The 18514-nt window shown below is 39.8% G+C and overlaps 1 long non-coding RNA gene across 12 annotated transcripts in view; it reads right to left on the bottom strand.

The window, feature by feature from the left end:
• The window catches only part of LOC146768015 (uncharacterized), a 264746-nt gene that overhangs the window by 130859 nt on the left and 115373 nt on the right, over positions 1 to 18514 (bottom strand). For 11 of the 12 annotated variants that reach the window (XR_014954441.1, XR_014954448.1, XR_014954439.1 and 8 more), the window contains one exon: positions 1084 to 1258. The exons of the other annotated variant lie outside the window; for it this stretch is intronic. This is a non-coding gene — a long non-coding RNA (uncharacterized LOC146768015). The remainder of the gene's footprint in view (positions 1 to 1083; positions 1259 to 18514) is intronic. 12 annotated transcript variants of the gene reach the window in all.

The following is an 18514-nucleotide window of genomic DNA, read 5'->3' as shown; positions in this document are numbered from 1 at the left end:
GCTGTTCCTGTGCTCCCAGGAGGTGATGTTTAAAAAGTGACTAGCACTGAGGGACCCTAGCATCTGCAAAAAACATTGTTCCAACCTTAGTCACTAATTCTCTGAGAAGCCTGAAGTCTGCTCTCCTCAAGTCCAAAGTTGAAGTTTTCCTACTATCAACAGAGATTTTAAACTTGATCACTTTGCAGCCATGTGACCAAGACAGCCCCAGTCTCCACTTGGCTCACAAGATCCACTCCACTGAGAAGCAGCAAATCAAGGAGGGCATCTTTATGAGTCAGCTTCCTTAGGACCTGTTCCATAAAATTGTTATCCAGATGTTTTAGGAAGCTTCTGCTCCAGACTGTACCAGCTGTGTGATGCTCCCAGTTAATTGCTGGCAAGCTGAAGTTCCTCATAAGGACAGGCAGTTTTGAAGCATCCCTCAGTTACTCAAAGAAGAATTTGTCAGCATCATCGCCCTTGCTGGGAGGTCTATGGTAGATTCCCACAATGACATCTGTAATATTTGTTTGTCCCTTGATTCTTATCCAGAGGCTCTCAGCTGTGCCCCTGGGAGACAGAAGATTTTCCTGTGAGTTGGGTCCAGACCCTCCATTCCCCTTAGCAGGGAGTCTCCTACTGCAGCTATCCTTTTCCTGCTAACAGATGAGGTCCTGATGTGGGGTACAGGTGGTGGTGTTGTAGAAGGCCCCACTATCCCAGAAAGATCTTTGCCCACTTCATCAGTGTCTGGACTTCTAGGTCCAGAGCCCCACACCCATTGTAGATAGTACCATTCCTACTTGTCATATTCTGAGAATGAGGAAGAACCTTCGTCCTGCTACATGCAGGGTTCTGCTTCCAGCCTTCTCCTTCAACAGACCCTTGGCTGAGAGCCCTTTGACTAATAACCCTGCAGGGCTCTGAGTCCACCTGCTTCTCCTCTGCTATGGAGGTTCTAGACTCCTAAGAGTCTTGAGACTGAAGCACCTCTGAATATAATCAGTTTCTCTCGTGCTTGTTTGCAGGAGCACTGCTCGTCACACTCCTTGCAGCTGTTTAAATCTCCTGTGGTTGCTAACAGCACCACCCCCTCCTCACCTGGATGGCTGCCAAGGCCTGCAGGGTCATGATGGAGCTGTTGGACCAGGTTCCTGAACTCAGGAGTCTTCTTGTACAGCTGGATATTGCACCAGTGTTTCCTTCAGCAGGGCTGCTCGAGCTCCATACATTTGTCAGGATGTGTACCTATATCTACTTAGAGATATGACACCCCCTACAAGGAGACAGGAGCAGGTGACAGAATTGGTTCCTGGTCTTTCAGTCACTTTCCCCACTGTTCATCTTCTCTTTCTTTTTTTTTTCCTGACACATTCTTTGCAACCTGTATCCTCTGCAGAAATCTTTTTTTGTTTGTTTGGTTGGTTGGTTTTTTTAACTTCCTCTCACATTCTCCACTGATGAACTGCTCAAACGACCACCATCAGTCCAAACAGATGAGAAGCTCCTTGAGGAGATGGTTGTTAGGGCTGCTTTAGTCTGCACAACTGTTCAGAGCTTGGCACTGGGTTTATAGGGTATGAGACCAGCTGTCTCAACACACAGCACAAGGATCAGGGCTACAAGGGACAGATGCTGCATAATGGGACCCGCTACTTTTTAGGAATGTTAATCAAGGTCTAAGTGAGCTTACGAAAAAGTGGGTGAAATAATTTCAAACCACACCCCATCTTAACTGAATGAGATCTGTCTCAAGAGAAGCCAAGCACACCCACAGGTTCATATTCCTAGAGCACAGGGAGTGAAGGACATACGTTACCATTTAAGGCTCATTACAGAGCCTCCCATCTTTCCAGAAACTGTTCTCCTAAGGTGTCCCAACAAAATAAGCAAAGAAGTCAAACAATATTTTGGAAGCATAACAAAACAGTATTTTTCATTTCAAACAAACCAGCTGGCTGTCTGAGGTAGAGATTGTAAAAATGTATGATATTACAGGGAGATGAGAAGAATTATCTTCTTGGACTTCATATTCTGAAGTAATAATTTTTCTTGGTTTCTGCTTTCCCCAAACTCTCAATCAGAATCAAAACAACTGCAGAATTTGCTCTAATAACTTTTAAAAAATAAAAGTGAACAAACCACTACTATTCTCTTTACTTCTCATTTATTATTAAGATAATGCTAAATTTCCAGGAATTGGCATATTATATATGTATACCAGAAATTTTTCCTATAAAAATCCTGAGCACACTAGTATCCCAGTTGTGGCAGAGTTTTTTGGGCTTTGTTAAACGTCACTCATATTGAAATTAAATGAAGTTTAGAAATAATGCTCAAAGCCAGAAGCCTGTGAAATGCTTAAAAAAGGAAGCAGTATTTACCGGCATCACAAATTTCCCAAGTATTAACAAACTTTCCACAACTTGCCAGAAACAGTGCTGATCTTTATTACAAAGCTCTTTTTATTTCAAGGAAAAATATATATGTTAGATATCTGTACAGTTGCAATGAATCAATTTCTGTCTTAAGAGACATGTAGGAAAATGACTGGTTTAACAGTTTGTGCTCTCACACTGCATTACCAGGCACAGGCAATGTGCTTAGAAACCTTGCCAAAGGTTTCCTGCATTCCAACTTGCATTAATTTTTTTGTTCCTTAGACAACCTTTCTGCTTGGCTTCTACATGATAGAAAAGTGAAAACAGAGAGGGACAGCATGCCTGAAATCCAGATGTTCAAGGGATTGCTCTAGTGAATCAACATTACACAATGCAAAAAAGTCTTGTTCAGACTGATGGGCAAGGGACGAGGTAGCTTCAAGAGGAAAAGGAATAAGTAAACACCCAAACAAATTTTTCTGCAATTCTTAAGGCAGTAACCACTGACTATGACAAAGGACAATGTTCATTAACTCAGGGCCACATCCAAATTCCTTCTGGCAGACAACAAGTGGCTGAAAGAGGGGGGCAAGGAGCGACTCACTGTGACTGAGGCATAATTAAATGTGCAAGAATCTACCACTTTTATGTCCATTAACTGTGCACATACTTCTAGTAAATATTTCTCACTTGTTCTTCTGTTCTCTCCTCTGACTTCTTTATTCCCTTTCTCCTCTCCTACAAATCATGAATGTACACAGAAGGACGGAAACATTGTCAGTACACAAGTCATGTCAAATCTGGGGTCTAAAATGCACATGGAAATTCTTCTGTAATACTGTAGCATTTTAGCTGAATATCTGGAAAACTTTTCATTCTTCTTTCAGAGAAATCTTTTAAGTGCCACTGGATTAATCCAGTAATGAAAGCCTAACTCTGTAACAGCTCACTTTTATCACATCGTTTATTTAACAGTTCTTTGTTCCAAAAGCTTGCAGATTATTTGCTTGATATATTATCAATTACCTTCTTGGGTATAGCTCGGTATTTCCTCCTATGTAATTAAAACTGTTGAGTTAAGAAAACTAATCTAAGCCAATATAAAATAATGTAAGATCAGAACCTCTTCAACTTTGTTTTAACCTGGTTTTATAGAGTCTGAGATTTTCAATCAGATCTTAATTTCTAACTTTAGTTGAACATTATCCTTAATCTAAAGTGTCAGTAGTTAAATACATTTCACTTTTAAAAGATTTATGAACAAAGCCTCTTTCATTGCTTGGTACTTTAAAAAAGTTACAAGAGGAAACTGCTCTAAAATGCAACTACAGAAATGCAAAGGAGAAGATTTCAAAACATGACAGGCAGACTTCCAGGCAGAAAATTGTACAGATGAAGATTTATATCCTCAGAACCAGTTCCTTTACTATTTTTTTACCAAGCCTATCATGAAAACAAGACCTTGATTATGAAACATCCTCTTTGCCAGAAACAATTAAGAGACTGAGAAAGAGGCTTTTAAATCTATGCTTGTATAAATAAGTCAGGACTTGCAAACCTGTGAGCCCTGCCTCCATTTGTGCCACTAAGTGCATCCCTGGAATTACAAGTTCCAACAATCGGGCAAATGCACATGAGTCATACAACACAATTAGACACTTACTGCATCCTCTGTAACCATTGACCCCAGCAGAAGATGCTTTGAACTTGTGTTTGAAATGGAGAAACATGGAGGGAATCCAAAGTGCAGTTTGAAAGCACAACCTGAAACTCATTCTCCAGTCTGTGGAAGCAGAGCAAGCTCTTCTGTCTCTTCTCCTGCACCATGCTTTATCCCCCAGAAGCCCAACTTCAAATCACCCACTCATCCACCCACAAGGACACAAACCATCAGATTTTTTGTGGCACAGTTCTTGTGCTGGTCATCTACTAAACCACCTTCAACACCATCAATAAATGTACAATGCATAAAGGCAAGGCAACAAAAAGTTTTCTCATAAATTTATTAATCTGTTGTAAGGATTCCATCATTTAGTCTAGTTGCATTAGATAGCTCTTATTTCTATTGGTAGTTAACAAAGCAGCTTTTTGTACCTTACTGACATATCAAAGCTGATCTTTAACGGTTAAAAACAATAGCAACTATATTGCACTACTTTTTGAAGCCAAATTCACATTCTCCTGTAACAAGACAGGAAAAATAATATTGAAGCCTCAATTATGACACAGTATTCACAGAGCTGAGATTAGGTTTATTCCCAGCAGTGTCAGTAGACCCCTTCTAGTTTATACCAGCAAAGATTTATTCAACTTGTGCACTCATGCACACACAAAAACAATCTTAGAGGCCAAATGTGGCCCCATTCAGTATGTCCTACGTTTGCTGCTCTTCAATTTCACTTTCCATTTGCTTAAAGAATCAGGTCATCCCAAACATCCAAAGAAATGCATATTTCTTGATATTTACTGCTAGCAGGTATTTTTGCATAGTCAAATATCACTGTGGTTGATTTAGATAAAGCAAGGAAAAATCTGCATGGAAGGAACAACCCGCTCCAACAGCAAGCAGGAATCTAGTGGGCAACACCAAGGGTTGTAGATTATGCACGGTGTTGCCATCCTGGGATTCACAGTTAAATGTAACAAGTGAGGTTACAGTGCTGTAATAATTTTTACATACTTTTTGCACAATAAATGTGTTAACATGGATAAGAAACAGAAAAAGTTCTTCTAAATCAAAACCATTTAAAATGTCCTAAACTAGACCTTGTCAAAACAAATTTGCTCAATAATCATCTTTAGGTTTATCTTAAGGTATCTTCTCACAGATACTCAGAGGTACATTGAGGAGATATTCTCACTTCAGTAAAAACTACCTAAACCCAAAATCCACTACAGGAATGCAACAACCAGTCTGGAAAACCTTTGCTTGGATAGGACCATGAATTTGCGAGTCAGGTTTATTTTTCTTCCTTCTTTCTTATATATTCCAGGTATTTTGTAAGCCAATCCATCCATCCACTAACCAGAATTATTCTTTGTAGTTGATCACATAAGCAAATTCCTTAATATATTTGGAAATTTCCTTAATATAATGGAAAAAATATGAGAGCTATACATGGTAATATTGACATTATTTTTTAATATCTAAGGAGCAATTTCTCAAATTTTGACTCCCATGAAAGCAGAATTTGCTAAAGAAGAGCAAACCCTCCAGGAGGCGCATAGCAGTGACAGCATCCTGTGGCTAGAGCTCCCCCTCTCCAGTACCTTCTACATGAAGGAGAATCTTTTGTAACTTTAAATCTCTGACCACTTAATGTCTTCTAGTTCTCATACTAGAAGAGGCACAAGCAATAACATTCCATCTTGACCTTGGCAACCCTGATTTTTATAAACTTCACTGGTTTCTGCCCAAGTTCTCTCTTGTCCAAGCAACACTCCCAGCCTACTGGATCAATCCTTGTTCAAAAACAGTTCCCTAACTGATCATCCCAACTGCCCCTGAAAATCAGCTGACCAGTATCAATATACTGGATCTGGAACTGGCTTTAAATATCCCCTACCAGCTAATTGCTCTCTTCCCTCCAAGTCTAATTCCCTGCAATGCTCAAAAGAGGACCAAAGGAAGACAAAAATATTGCTAACTATTCTACAACAGTGCTAACCACTCTGCAACAGTTTGACAGAGCAATTTTCAGCTCTCCATAGCTCCTAGATAACACTACTCACTATCGGCTTTCTGGAAACCTAACCAGTCTTCAATTACCAAAAAAAACCAAAAAAAAAAAAAAAGAAAAAGAAAAAAGAAAAAAAGAGAGAGAGGGAGAGCAATTAAGGTTGAAGCCAAGCAGTCTAAATTGCTCAGTCTCACAAACTCTTAAGGAAAAGAAAACAGGTTTGTGCACATTTTGACAACACTGCTCTCTGATTTGCTACATTAGCATTCCTGGAGTTGGCCAATTCAGAGAAGTATTCAATTTTCACTAAGTGTTTTAAGAAAGGATTCACATCTTTTTAAACTCTGAGAGCTGCTTTGGGACATAAGCCTTCCTATAACCAACCACCTTCATTTCTCCCTGGGTATTCAAAACAGATTCCTGCTGTTCTTGCTTCATAGAAAAGCAGAAAGCAAAGACTGCTTGAAGAAACCTATCTTTTCTAAAATACTTATTTTCAATTTCACATTAGGGTCAATCATGCATTACTTCAATCTTCCTCTCATATTAATCTAAAGTCCCATGAACAATGTTGCAGATTCCTAAGGTGTGGCAAAGGATTGTATTAGTTGAAGCTGACAGCAACATCCAGCACAGACATCTTCATTGATTTGTGCACTGCCCACTTCCTTTGCATTTTAGTACACCAGCTTGGTTACCAGACTGAGGGTTTATAGTGTCGTATTTTGTCTGTTGCTATTTGGAGTTTGATTATTTGTTGGGAGGGGAGATTAAAAACACAGTAAAGGCTGCAAATCATCAAACCTTTACCTTTGTATAGTCCATTTCAGAATTTTTCCAGTTAGATTTTGCTCACCTTCCCATGCTGAAATAAAAGTCTATTAATGTTCTTTCAGACCTACCTATAACTCTATTTTTGAAACTAGCTTTATTTCTTTGTTTACTTCCAACACATTACTGAATTCCAATGAAAATCCCTAGGGCACATCACTTTTACTCAAAGTCAGCTTTCTTGAAGGCAAAATGCACTCTTGTGCTGCTTCTCAAAACTGTGCTTGCACGACACTGCCGAATATAATAACATCTGAAGCTGAAAACCCCAGACAGCCCCAGCTTCAGCACTGTCTATCACAGTGGGCTCATTTACTGAGGCTAGGGCAAAAATAGATCATGTCACTCCAACATATTGCATATAAAAGACACCTCTATACTTAAAAAAAGCAGCCCTTCTAAAATTTTACACCACCCTCATTAAATCTCCAAGCAGCTCAAAGTCTTTCTTGCAAGACTTATCCATAAACCAATTTCCTGATTTCTTTCTGTACCCACTCCAGAGCATCATGGAAAGCACCACTGAGTACCTGCAGTTATTATCTCCACCACAACTTTGCCACATCAGCCAAAGTATTTTAAATGCTTCTTATTCACCTAATATCTCCTTTCTCCAAACACATTCCCCTCCCCCTGCAGGAGACAGAATAGTAATTTAATAAATTCTGTACTTTGCTGCTTTCAGATCTATTTGCAGTTTGTTTCCTGTGGATTTTTTTTCTTCCCCCCAAAGGCCTTGGAATGAATTCAAAATCTTATATCCTGGAGAAGTACTTTATCATAATTTCTATGTTATCTTATATGCAAGTGCATAAAACATTGATTTTTAATCTCTTTTTTTCTGTACTGTTAGACTTTCTCCCCTGAAGAGCAAAACTGGTAGTACTCAAAGTCCTAAATCATGGACAGGTTTTAAATGAATCATGAAAATCAGAACATAATTACATGCCAGAAGATAAGCAGTACACACCTGGTCAATGAAACCCACACATTTAGCTTTGATCACAATTCTCACTTTTAATTCTGCTAAATTAGGCTGCTGCTAGTGCTTTTATCCAGATCACCAGAGACCAACCTGGGCTCCATTTCCACACCCAAATCTTCCACAGAGTTACAATTTCCTTCCTCCAAATATTTACTTCAAGGCTCTTCTAGTTTCTATTCATGACCATACATGGTTGTCAAACATTAATTATCCTCATTAGGCTAAACCCAGACACCTCATTTCCAGCTGTATGGCTGCTCTCTTCATGTTTTGGTTTTTTTTTTTTTGGAACTGCAGGATTTCAAGGTTGCTTGGAAAGGCACGTATTCAAGTCAGAAAGATTGACAAGCAGCAATAAGATGTTCCCACAATTTTTACCATCCTGTGGTATTTTTCCCTGTCCTTCTGGTTAAGGCTACCTCCATCTTACAAAGCACTCAAAATACTTATTACATGTCCATACTAAAACCACCCCCCAAGTAATTGTCTTCCTCTCACTTGTCTTTCTTTGCTCTTCTTCATTAAATGACATTTTCATTCACTATTTTCACTTCCACCTCTCCCCAGATACTTACAACCCCTAAACACACTTGTGCTGATTGTTTTCAAATAACATTTCTTTGAGAAACAGAATCATGGAATCATCAACATCATGGCCATGGAGCATTTGCATTATGTAAATTTTGAAGTCTTCCTGCACCTAGAAATAATCCTGTGAACTGAATGATGGTCTGGAGGCAATACAGCTCATATGTGCTATAGGGAAGAAAACCCACTGATTTTTTTTCTCTTCAAACCAGATTTACTAAAAGTGCCAATACAATTCAAACTGAAATCTGTAGATGTAAGCACATACTCACCACCTGAGCCTTCAGTTTCCTGCTCAGAAACTAGTAAGGATGTAGTTGCATGATAGATTAGGCAATGCTAGTATAGCCAAGCCCTTTCACATTTGTTCTTAAAAAAAAAAAAAAAAAAAAAAAACCAGGGTCTAATATAATGGTCTGGACAAAAGGAATCAGAAGGATGATATCAATATAAACACTTCTAGTCTTCACTCCAAGAACACAACTGCAAACAAATGAACTGTATCCAAACAAATGAAAGTCCCAGCACAGGAAACTCTGGATGGCATCATTTACTACTTCTTATACCAAGCTGCAGAAACTTGCTTATTGGCCACTGCTTGAGGGTTTTTCAGTGCTTTTTGCATTTTTAACTATTTGTGAATTACCCAATAAATTGTTTTTGAAAGTTCTTTCCATCTCCAAGCCATTTGGAGATGATTTTGTGCATTCACCAAAAGAAACAATACCCACATGATGTTTGACATGCATTGCTCATGGATCTGTCTTTCATGTCTGGTTAGACTATGGATCAATATTTGCTGTGGGAAGGCTTCTCATCCCCACTCTTCCCATCAGAACTGGGAAGAGGGAAGCTGCCAAGCCCTGGAATTGGGCTTGGCAGCTGTGCTATTCCTCCCCAGTTTGCTGGCTTCCAGTGCCACCACTGTATCCTTTTTGTAGTGATCTGAAGGCAGCCTCCAGGATGTTAAGCCCCAGCTCACTCAGCAACTTTAAGGGGAAGGTAATTTGAATCACTCTGGGCCACACATAGGATAAACACCCAAATTCTCAGGGGGATGAATAACAAATTTTTACTTGCAAACTTTAGAACATTAAGGTAGAATGGGGTACTTGGTAAATTTGAAAACAGCACCCAGGCAAAATAAAGCACTTCCCAAAGTACTGACTTAGCAAACTTTAACCCATCCAGATAAAGCAAGGCACTTCACAAACTTTGCTAAGACAAACTTAAATTTAGCCAACATGTAGTTATGCAAAGGCAACACCCTTACAAAGGCATTGACTGGAATTACTTAGTCTGGTTCACTACATATCTTGAGAAGTCAGAAGGAAGAAAGAAAGAAGAAGGAGAGAAAAGGATTGTCACCACTTTTGGGTCCAGCACGGTTCCATCTGCTTTTAAAATCCAAGGCCATCTTGAATCCCTTTAACCATAAGCTCTATTGAGAAAGTAGTTGAACTAAACAGTACCACAGAAATAAGCCTTACACTGTGCCTGCAGATGAAACAGGGAAAATAAATATGGCAGCAGAACTGCTACCTCTTCAGGGACATTGCTTATGTAATTTTAATCAAGTGAATTGCTTAGAACTTGCTTTATACCAGCTACAGGGATAAGCAACCTTTCTCCGCCAGGTATTCCAGATAAGTCTCAGGCCATTGGACCAGGGATATTTGGAGTATTCATTACAAAGTGCATTTCTAGCCCAGATTTCATCTTGAGACAACACCCCCTTCTTCTGCAGTTCTCCCTTACTTGTACATCATTTCTAGCATCACTTCAAAGGGACAGAAATTGCCACAACAAAACACTCCAATGTGAAATGCTACACACCTGAAGAGTCAGGCCAGCAAAGGCTTTTGAGAGAGTCAAACCAAACTCTTAAGATACTTGGTGCCACCACAGCCACAGACAGAGAAGTCAATCCACAGCAAGTCAATCCACCTCTGAAATGCAGCAAAAAATTTTAAAAGCCATCCACAGCTAAAAAATGCTTCCCTGACCTATCCACATGAGATTGCCTCCCCTCTAGTTATTAACAATAGCCCATCACACGAGCTTCAATTCAGAAAGGGATGAAAAAGGCAACTCTTTTGGAAGCTGAAACTCTGCTAAATGAAACCAACTACAAAATGAAGCTTAGAACTTTCCCTCTTAACAGAGAGATGGTGCCTTATTCACTGACCATTACAGTGGGGCCAATTAAAACTTTTATTTCCACATTGCAGGCTGGATTTTAAGCTCAAAGTCTTTCTTAAGTCTTTTAAAACTCATTTCAGAGCCCTCCAACAGCCTCCATGGGAAAAAAAAAAAAGACACAATGAAAAAAATAGCACTTTCAGACAGGCTGGGAATTTTTAATGTGTTTGACTGCAGAGACTTTACCCTTGGAAACAAAATTACCTGGGTAATTAAAAAAATAGTTGAAAGGAAAATATATATTATAAGTGGAAGAGAATTTAATTTATATTTTACTGTAGTGTACCCTACAGATTATACACAGAAGGAGTTACTGAGGTGAAAGTCAAGACTTCTCAGAAAGGAACCTTTTAGATGAACAAAACTAAAAAAAACCACCATTTTCTCATTTTCATTTAATAGCTGATCTGCAATCAGCCCAGAGGGAGAATCCAGCACAATAAATATTCCATAGTACTCTGGACAAAAGTGGGTAGCCCAGGGAAGTGAGTGAGATCACTGAGTGATCTCCAAGGTCTTTTCCAACCTCAGTGATTCTATGTAAAGCACATGATCTGTATTTCTCCACAGTCAGTATCACATCTGATGTCTGGTTATTTATTGGCTCATTAAATGCATGCTTTGCTTTGAGACACTAAGTCTGATTTACCATTCAGCCTTATGAGGACATCCAGAAAATATAGCACATTTTCTGCTGCTCAAAGCAGTCTCTCAGGAAGCCTTAATGGCAGTGGCCATGTAGTCTTTGGCAGAGACTGCATCTGGAAAAATTTAATGGCACAGAATCAGAGTTTTGCTTGCTGCTAGAGCTGCTGCAAATGAGGAAGAGAAATTTAATAGGATTAAATTACCTATTTTAGGCCCCAAAAGTTGGTGACATATTTGCTGCAAACTATGTTTCCTGACAAAATTATGTTGCAAAATGCCCTAGTTATGACAACCTGCAGCCCAGGCTTGCCACGCAATTATAGCCAGGTGTATAGGAAAGCTTTTGTCACAGCCCTTCACAGAATTTCTGCTTTGTCCCAGTGTTTTCTGACTGATCTCATCAGGAGGCTGGGGTTTGAAATTCTGGCTGGTCCCCAGCACAGCCAGTGTGTGAGTTCTGAACACTGAGGACTTAAGCAATGTGGTCCCTCAGCCACAGAGAAAGCAATTCTTCCTATTCAGGCCTAGAGATGAGAAGAGTAAGGATGCCAGTGAATGGGACTTCAATCTGCCTCTCCCAATTTCTCAGCACTCCCATGCTGGGAGTCACATTCTGGATTACGGGTACAAACCTGCTCCTATGAAACTTTGATTTCACTTATACAAACTTTTCTGAACTATTGGCTATTTGGGAAACTTTGCCCAAGACCCAGAGAGGTTTCAGGTGGAGACCCTTGATATTACCAGTCACAAGCACAAACCCTTGATATTACCAGTCACAAGCACAAACACCAAGAAGCACAGAACTGCTAACTTAAACCATTGGGCACTGCTCAACACGTGCAATGAGACCAGCTTGAAGCCTCCTACCTGGCTGTGTGGATCCTGTCTACCTGGCTGTTGCCTTCTTCCAAACACAACCCCTTATTTTTAACATAGGAAAGCTTTAATTCTGAAGGCATACACAGAAAAAAAAAAAAATCTTACAAATTATGGATCGATACCTACTGTCTTCCTGGGAATTTCATGTCATTATAAAATATAGTTGGTGCCTATTGTCAAGAATGACAGAAACCCAGATGTTATTCTACACGGTGTAAACAAATGTGGATTTTCCATACTATTGCCTAAAGAAATTTTGGAACAACCTCTATATTCATCATAAACATCAATATATCCATTCACTGCCACTGGAGATAATTAAGAGCTAACTATATGAGGAAGCATCCAGCTCTTTATTTACTCCATAATTTAAAACACTACAGCTAAGATCATCATTATCTAATTTCCAAATAAGAAGACTCGCTCAAGCTGACTGACTCTGTTCAAAAAATTAGCCTGAGGTTTATCTTTGTCACCACAGCCCTCACAAGACAGCTACAGTAGTTAGCACCTGCCAGCTGATATTACATGAAAATGTGGGGCAACAGTTCTTGTAAGTAGACATTTTTGCTGTTTAACAGTGTTAGAAGGGTTCTCACCAGAACAGCTGCCCTAGAGATTAAATAAAATGGGAGAGAAGTGGCTCAGTTTAGGACAAAAAGGATATTATGTTTGAAGTGTTGATATTTCTCCAAATAGTCACAGCATTGCAGGGCAGAAGGAAAACCAGCAGGTCTGTGTTCACTGTTTGAAAACTGGCAGAGCAAGATACACACAGAAAAGAGGTACATATAACTCATAAAACTGTCTCTTTGGGCTGGTAAAAAACTGATTGTGAAAACGTAAATGAAGGTCAGTATCAAATAATTTGATATTTCAGTGTCTGCATATTGATAAAGCACAGAAAAAACAACCTGCACAAAGTGATCATCCCCCTGGCTTAGAGAGGGTGGTGCTCTCCACTGGTTCTCCACAGCAGGATTCTACACTATTCCCATTTCACTTCTACCTGTATCCAGAAATAACCTCAGAAAGAAGATCCAGCCAGCAAGGGCTTTGCAGTCTTGCTCTAAGAAAGAAAACCAGAGACCCTGTTTACATGTCTGGGTCAATTACAGACGCCTTAAAGGCTTTTGTTCTAATTCTACCCCCGTGTCAGAGGCCTGTGTGCCCCTGTGCCACAGCACAGCTTGAGTACACAGAGATCTCCTTCAAGCCTTGCGTCCTTCAAAAAACTCCTCTCCAAGGCACTGTCCGACCTTAGCTGCTCCTCTGGCCTGCCCCAAAGCGCCAAAAGAGCCACAGGAAATTTGACATATGGGACATCAGCTCCCTAAAACACTGTCCTCAGTAATCCAACAGTGATTCTAAATGTTTACCTCATCAAGCCATCAACTACTGGCATTGTTATTTCATGAACTGTAAAAAAAGAAAATTAATCCATGGATATAATCCCTGTAGATCAGGTCCTTCTCCACATAATAGGAAGAAATGAAGAAGAGCGAATAATTCCAGCTACTACTGCCGTGTTTGATAGAAGATATTAATCATTTCAGTATATATTAAGAAATGCTGCACTACCATATTATACAAGAAATATGTCATCTCTCTGTGCAACCTACTTCAACCCTAAGGGTTTGCTCAGATGGTTTGGAAAAGCTAAAAACATATATCCAAGGCTGTAGAACTTAAAAACCTGAAATGGAATAGAAATATCATTGATATGTTGAAGCCTATATAGAAAATCTCTAGTTTGTTCATTTAAAACTATTTTTTTTTAATTCAGGGTTAATGTCTGTTCTTCATACAGATAGATGACTTTGATTTTAGAAATCTCTGCTGTGACCTGACAAACATCCTGCACATTTGTCAGTTCTGAGGAGATCTCCTTGGCGCCCCTGTCTCCATCCAGCATAGTTCCAGTGCAGGGCTATGGGTGATGCCTACTTTTTCTCAGATTTAAGCAAGAGGGGGCATTTGCCATGAACCTTTGCAATATGTTTTTAAAAAACAGGCTGTATAACTCTTCTTTTCAAGTGAATTTTTGTTGCTTTGTGGCCTAAAACTCCTTCTGTTTACAGGACCAGTGCTTTGCAGGGACCCCATGAGAGGGGCAGAGGAAACACCAGCCTCAAACATATAGTGTGAGGACAAGTGGATCTCAGCACTAGGTTTAAAATGCTTACTAACAGCCAAGTCTGGATGAATACTGACAGCACATCAAGCTCATTGTGAGAGCACAGCAATCCACCTCCACAGCCTGTCCTCAAAAGCGCGCTCCTAACCGGGCAGCGCTGCTCAGATAAATTGAGCCTCAGTCGAGATCACTTACTCCAGCTCATCTTGCAGCAGCAGCACTCAATTTGCTCAGTAAATACTCAGCAGTAAGTTCAGTACAGTCAGCTTTAAGGGTGCCTTATATTTCACATTGCAAATACCGTGGCACTTCATCAACAACCCCGCTGCTCTCACAGACAGAGCTTTCATGTTAGCGGGGTCCTATTGATACTTCTCAAACTCCATTTCAGCATTTGGCAGGATGCATTAAAGGGAAGCAAAAGTGAGTTCTTGAAACAAGTTCTAGTCAAAGTAAGTTTCCTTAGCTACCTGCCACTTTCAGGATAAATTAGTTCCTGCAGGGATTACCACCAGCCCGAGCACCAGGCATCCACCCACATGGTACATTCAGCGCTAACGCTTTTAATTCATTAGTCCCTTCAGCTGAGTTAGACGTTTCTACAACCTCTCTAGGGGCAAACAAGAAAGCTTAGATGACTTCCTAACCTCTTCTAAGATCTTTAACAAGGCGTTTAAAAAATGCAACAGTCATTTCTTAACAAGAGGGATTAGAAATTTGTCTTGTACTGAAATAACATTGAAACTATAGCTGACAATATCTCTGAAAAGCTCTTCAAGCAGCACTGGTAATGTATGCTAAACCTCACGATTGCAAACTATTTAGGTAATTAGATTATTTTAAACTACCCTCAAAAAGTTACAATGATGCTTGGAAAAAATTTTCCAGTTAATGAAAATCATTAACTGTGCCTCAAATGTCTTAATCTTAAATTATTTCTACTTCACTGTGGTGTTCCTACTGACATGTGATTAATTATTATTGCCACCATGTATTCTCAGTTTCTACAGTCAAAAGTTTCATTTCTTAATTAGTCTCTCAGAAAAAGAGCATTCCTTAATAGAAGTTAAGCTTGTGATACCTATTACACTCAATTTGAGACAATAAAGCAGCTTTTTCTCTACACCAAATACTTCAATTGAGGCAAAAATATTTCCAGAAAATAGAAGTATCAGACTTCAGTGAAAATAAGACAAAATTTCAAACGGGAAGTTTTTAAATGGTGCAGCTACCAAAATCATAAGAATGGATAAGTTACATTAGATCCAAAATCTGATCATTCACCCCATTATCTACCTCTAACCATTGCTGGAGAAACACGAACAGCAGGAAAACACAAGTCAGAAGTAGTACAACAAACGTCCCTTCCTACAAGCTATTCATCCATGACAATGTTTCCCATGTGACAATTTAATTACTTCAATAGCTCCTAGCATGCTCAATAATTTTATCCGGCTCATCCCTTGATTCACCAGCAGTTTGCTTTTTTTACTCCAGAGAAAGCCAGGACATTTCTGTGGCATTACATCCCCATGCAAAAAGCCACAGTGGCACTTTTCCAACGCATCACATTCACTTGTCGCCTACTAATTTTATCCTTTGCGACAGTTTGTTGACACATTTAGCGCAGCATCCACCCACTCGACCACTCCCAGGCTCTCAGGTCCCCCAGGAGCGCTGCAGGCAGCGCAGTTTTGACGCCTCCTCACAGTCCCTGGAGCTCCTCAGCAATTAAAGCCACAAATTACCCAGCTCAGTCATCTCCATAGAGCGTTGGAGCTGTACAGCACTCTTGCTCTGGAAGCTCTGGAAGCTATCTGTGGCGCGAGCAAAAACTCCAGCATCACTCACTCGTCTTTGGAGAAAACGTTGAAGTGGAGACCACACTGGGAATCTCCTAATTTCTTCCCATTGTTACCAAAGCCTTTGTGGTTTTCCAGCCTGGAGCCTTCCGTCCTGCCATTGACAGCTTCACCTTTTCCTTAAACCAGCAGCGCCCTCTCTGTGCCACCCTGGAGAGATTGTGGGGTAGGATGAGGAGGACGAAGGGCAGCTTTGCTTCAAGGATGGGAACCACAGGCTTGATTCATCAGCTAGGAGTGTAAATAAGAGCTTTTGTCACTGCCTCTGAAGCTCATTTTAGCCGGAGGCTCTAGATCCAGAACCTGGAGCCTGGATTTAAAATATTTTACCTGTAAAGCATACTGACATCACAGCAAGACAATGAAAATTTTAACTGCTGGAAAGCAAGCAAAATCAGTGGGGCTGTGTAAAAACAAGACAGTCACAATCTAACCCTTCTCAGCTCTGTCACAAAGGCTTACAACTTTGGAGCAATCTTTGTCACTGCCTGTTTTCTACTATTGGACCACACAGCCTTGCTCAAAACCCATTCCTAAATGAATAAAAAAACAGCTGCAGAAAGTGAGAAATCTGACAGCAGTTGCCTGATCCTCACAAAGGAATTGGACTGTGAGAAGGAAAGCTGGGCAGAGAAATAAAATGCTACAACACCACAAGAAAGGAAAACAAAATAAACAGGGAGCCCATGCAGTAAATTCACCAAATGAGATCCTTCCAAAGCACAAACAATCCCACTGCTTTCAACTTTTGGCCGTGTGTTGGCATTAATGTCTTTCTTGCTCAGGCCTGAGACCTAAGCAGTCTACTTTGCTTGCAGAAGCCCTCCCACACGGTGGAACCAAACAAAGCACTGAGACCTCACTGCTCTCCCCATAACAAAGCTTCGGTGGAGGTCAATAGAAATCTCAATGGGAAACAAATGTTCCAATGATGAGGCCACTGCTGCAGAATCCTATCTTGCAGCCAATGAAAAAGAGAAGGAAGGTAAACACTTTCCATCTCAATTCTCTTTTTCTGCTTTTCTTCAGCTAAGGGAGAGTGTATGAAAAATGTATTTTGAAGCACATCAAAGCAGGAAAAATTCTATTTGCCACCAATAGATGAATTAGCTCTAAAAAGTAAGCTTAACTAAGTCAGACTACACATCAGACCTTACATGCTGGTACTGAGAACATGACTACAGCAACACAGGAAAGTAATAAATTGTCTCAATAAGGCTCAATCTGCTGGCTTTGTGAATCAACAGAAAACACAGAGCAACTATTTTTTTAATTTTTATTAAATTGAATTAATTTTTATTAATTTATTAATTTAATTTTTATTAAAATTGAATGAGATTTAGGATGTGGCTATCATTTGATCTGTACCACACTGGCAGAAACAATTATGCAGAGTGACAGCTTGCAACTCAAAAAAACTGCCAAACATGACACTCAAAGCTGGGGGGGTCTGAACCCATGGTCTTAGTAATGATTACCACTTGACTATGTCATGATTCCCATTAAGCACATAATAGACTTTTAATAACCAATGCTATTATAACAAGATGCAGCCAAATAATTGAATGGGATTTGAGCAATTTAGTTATTTGTATTGTCATATACTCACTGATCTCAGGGAAGAGTTCTATGTTAAGACAAAAAGCACTCTGGAAATCAATAGCTCAAGCCAAATTCCTAACCAGTCATTTATTGTTCTCAAAAGTATCTGTGTGCAAACTTTTAAAGCCTCAGTTTTGTGCCTACAAGTCCTGAGTTAATCCATTCAGGTTAGCAAGGCATGGATATGTGCACACATTTGTGGTAGGGAAGCTCAAAGCATCTTTACTTGCACATCAGGTGTTTCCCTCTTAATCATTCTAACAAAACACATCATAAAATTTTTCCCCTGTAATCTATGTGTTCACTATTTTAACTGACTGATCCATCTGAGGCATGATGAGAGAGGCATTTTCATTCTTCATAATTTTGTGTGGTTTATTTATTGTAGAGGACAGTCAGTGGAGGGACTGCATAAATGGGATGCTGGTATCAGGCCCTGCATGTTTGCAGTGAGTTGAGATAATCTCTGCAGACTACTTTATCTGATGCCTCCCAGCTTTTTGTGTATGATAGTACACACAGATGGAAGAAAAAGAAACACTAGAAGCATAATAAACATGACAAAAAGTGGTCACTTGTTTTCCTTGCAGAAGGACAAAATATGACAAAAGTGGCAGCAGCAGCAATGATGCAGAACTATTTCTACCCACCCATACATGAAGCACAGCAGCCAAAACCAAACTCAATGTGAAAAATTTGGTCCTTCCCAGGACCACTGATGTTCTTTCTAGACA

The sequence above is a fragment of the Lonchura striata genome, chromosome 3, assembly GCF_050655825.1.
Source record: "Lonchura striata isolate lonStrDom1 chromosome 3, ASM5065582v1, whole genome shotgun sequence".
NCBI lineage: Eukaryota > Metazoa > Chordata > Aves > Passeriformes > Estrildidae > Lonchura > Lonchura striata.
Note: the sequence above shows the minus strand (reverse complement) of the source record. Positions and strands in the feature narration are given on the sequence as shown.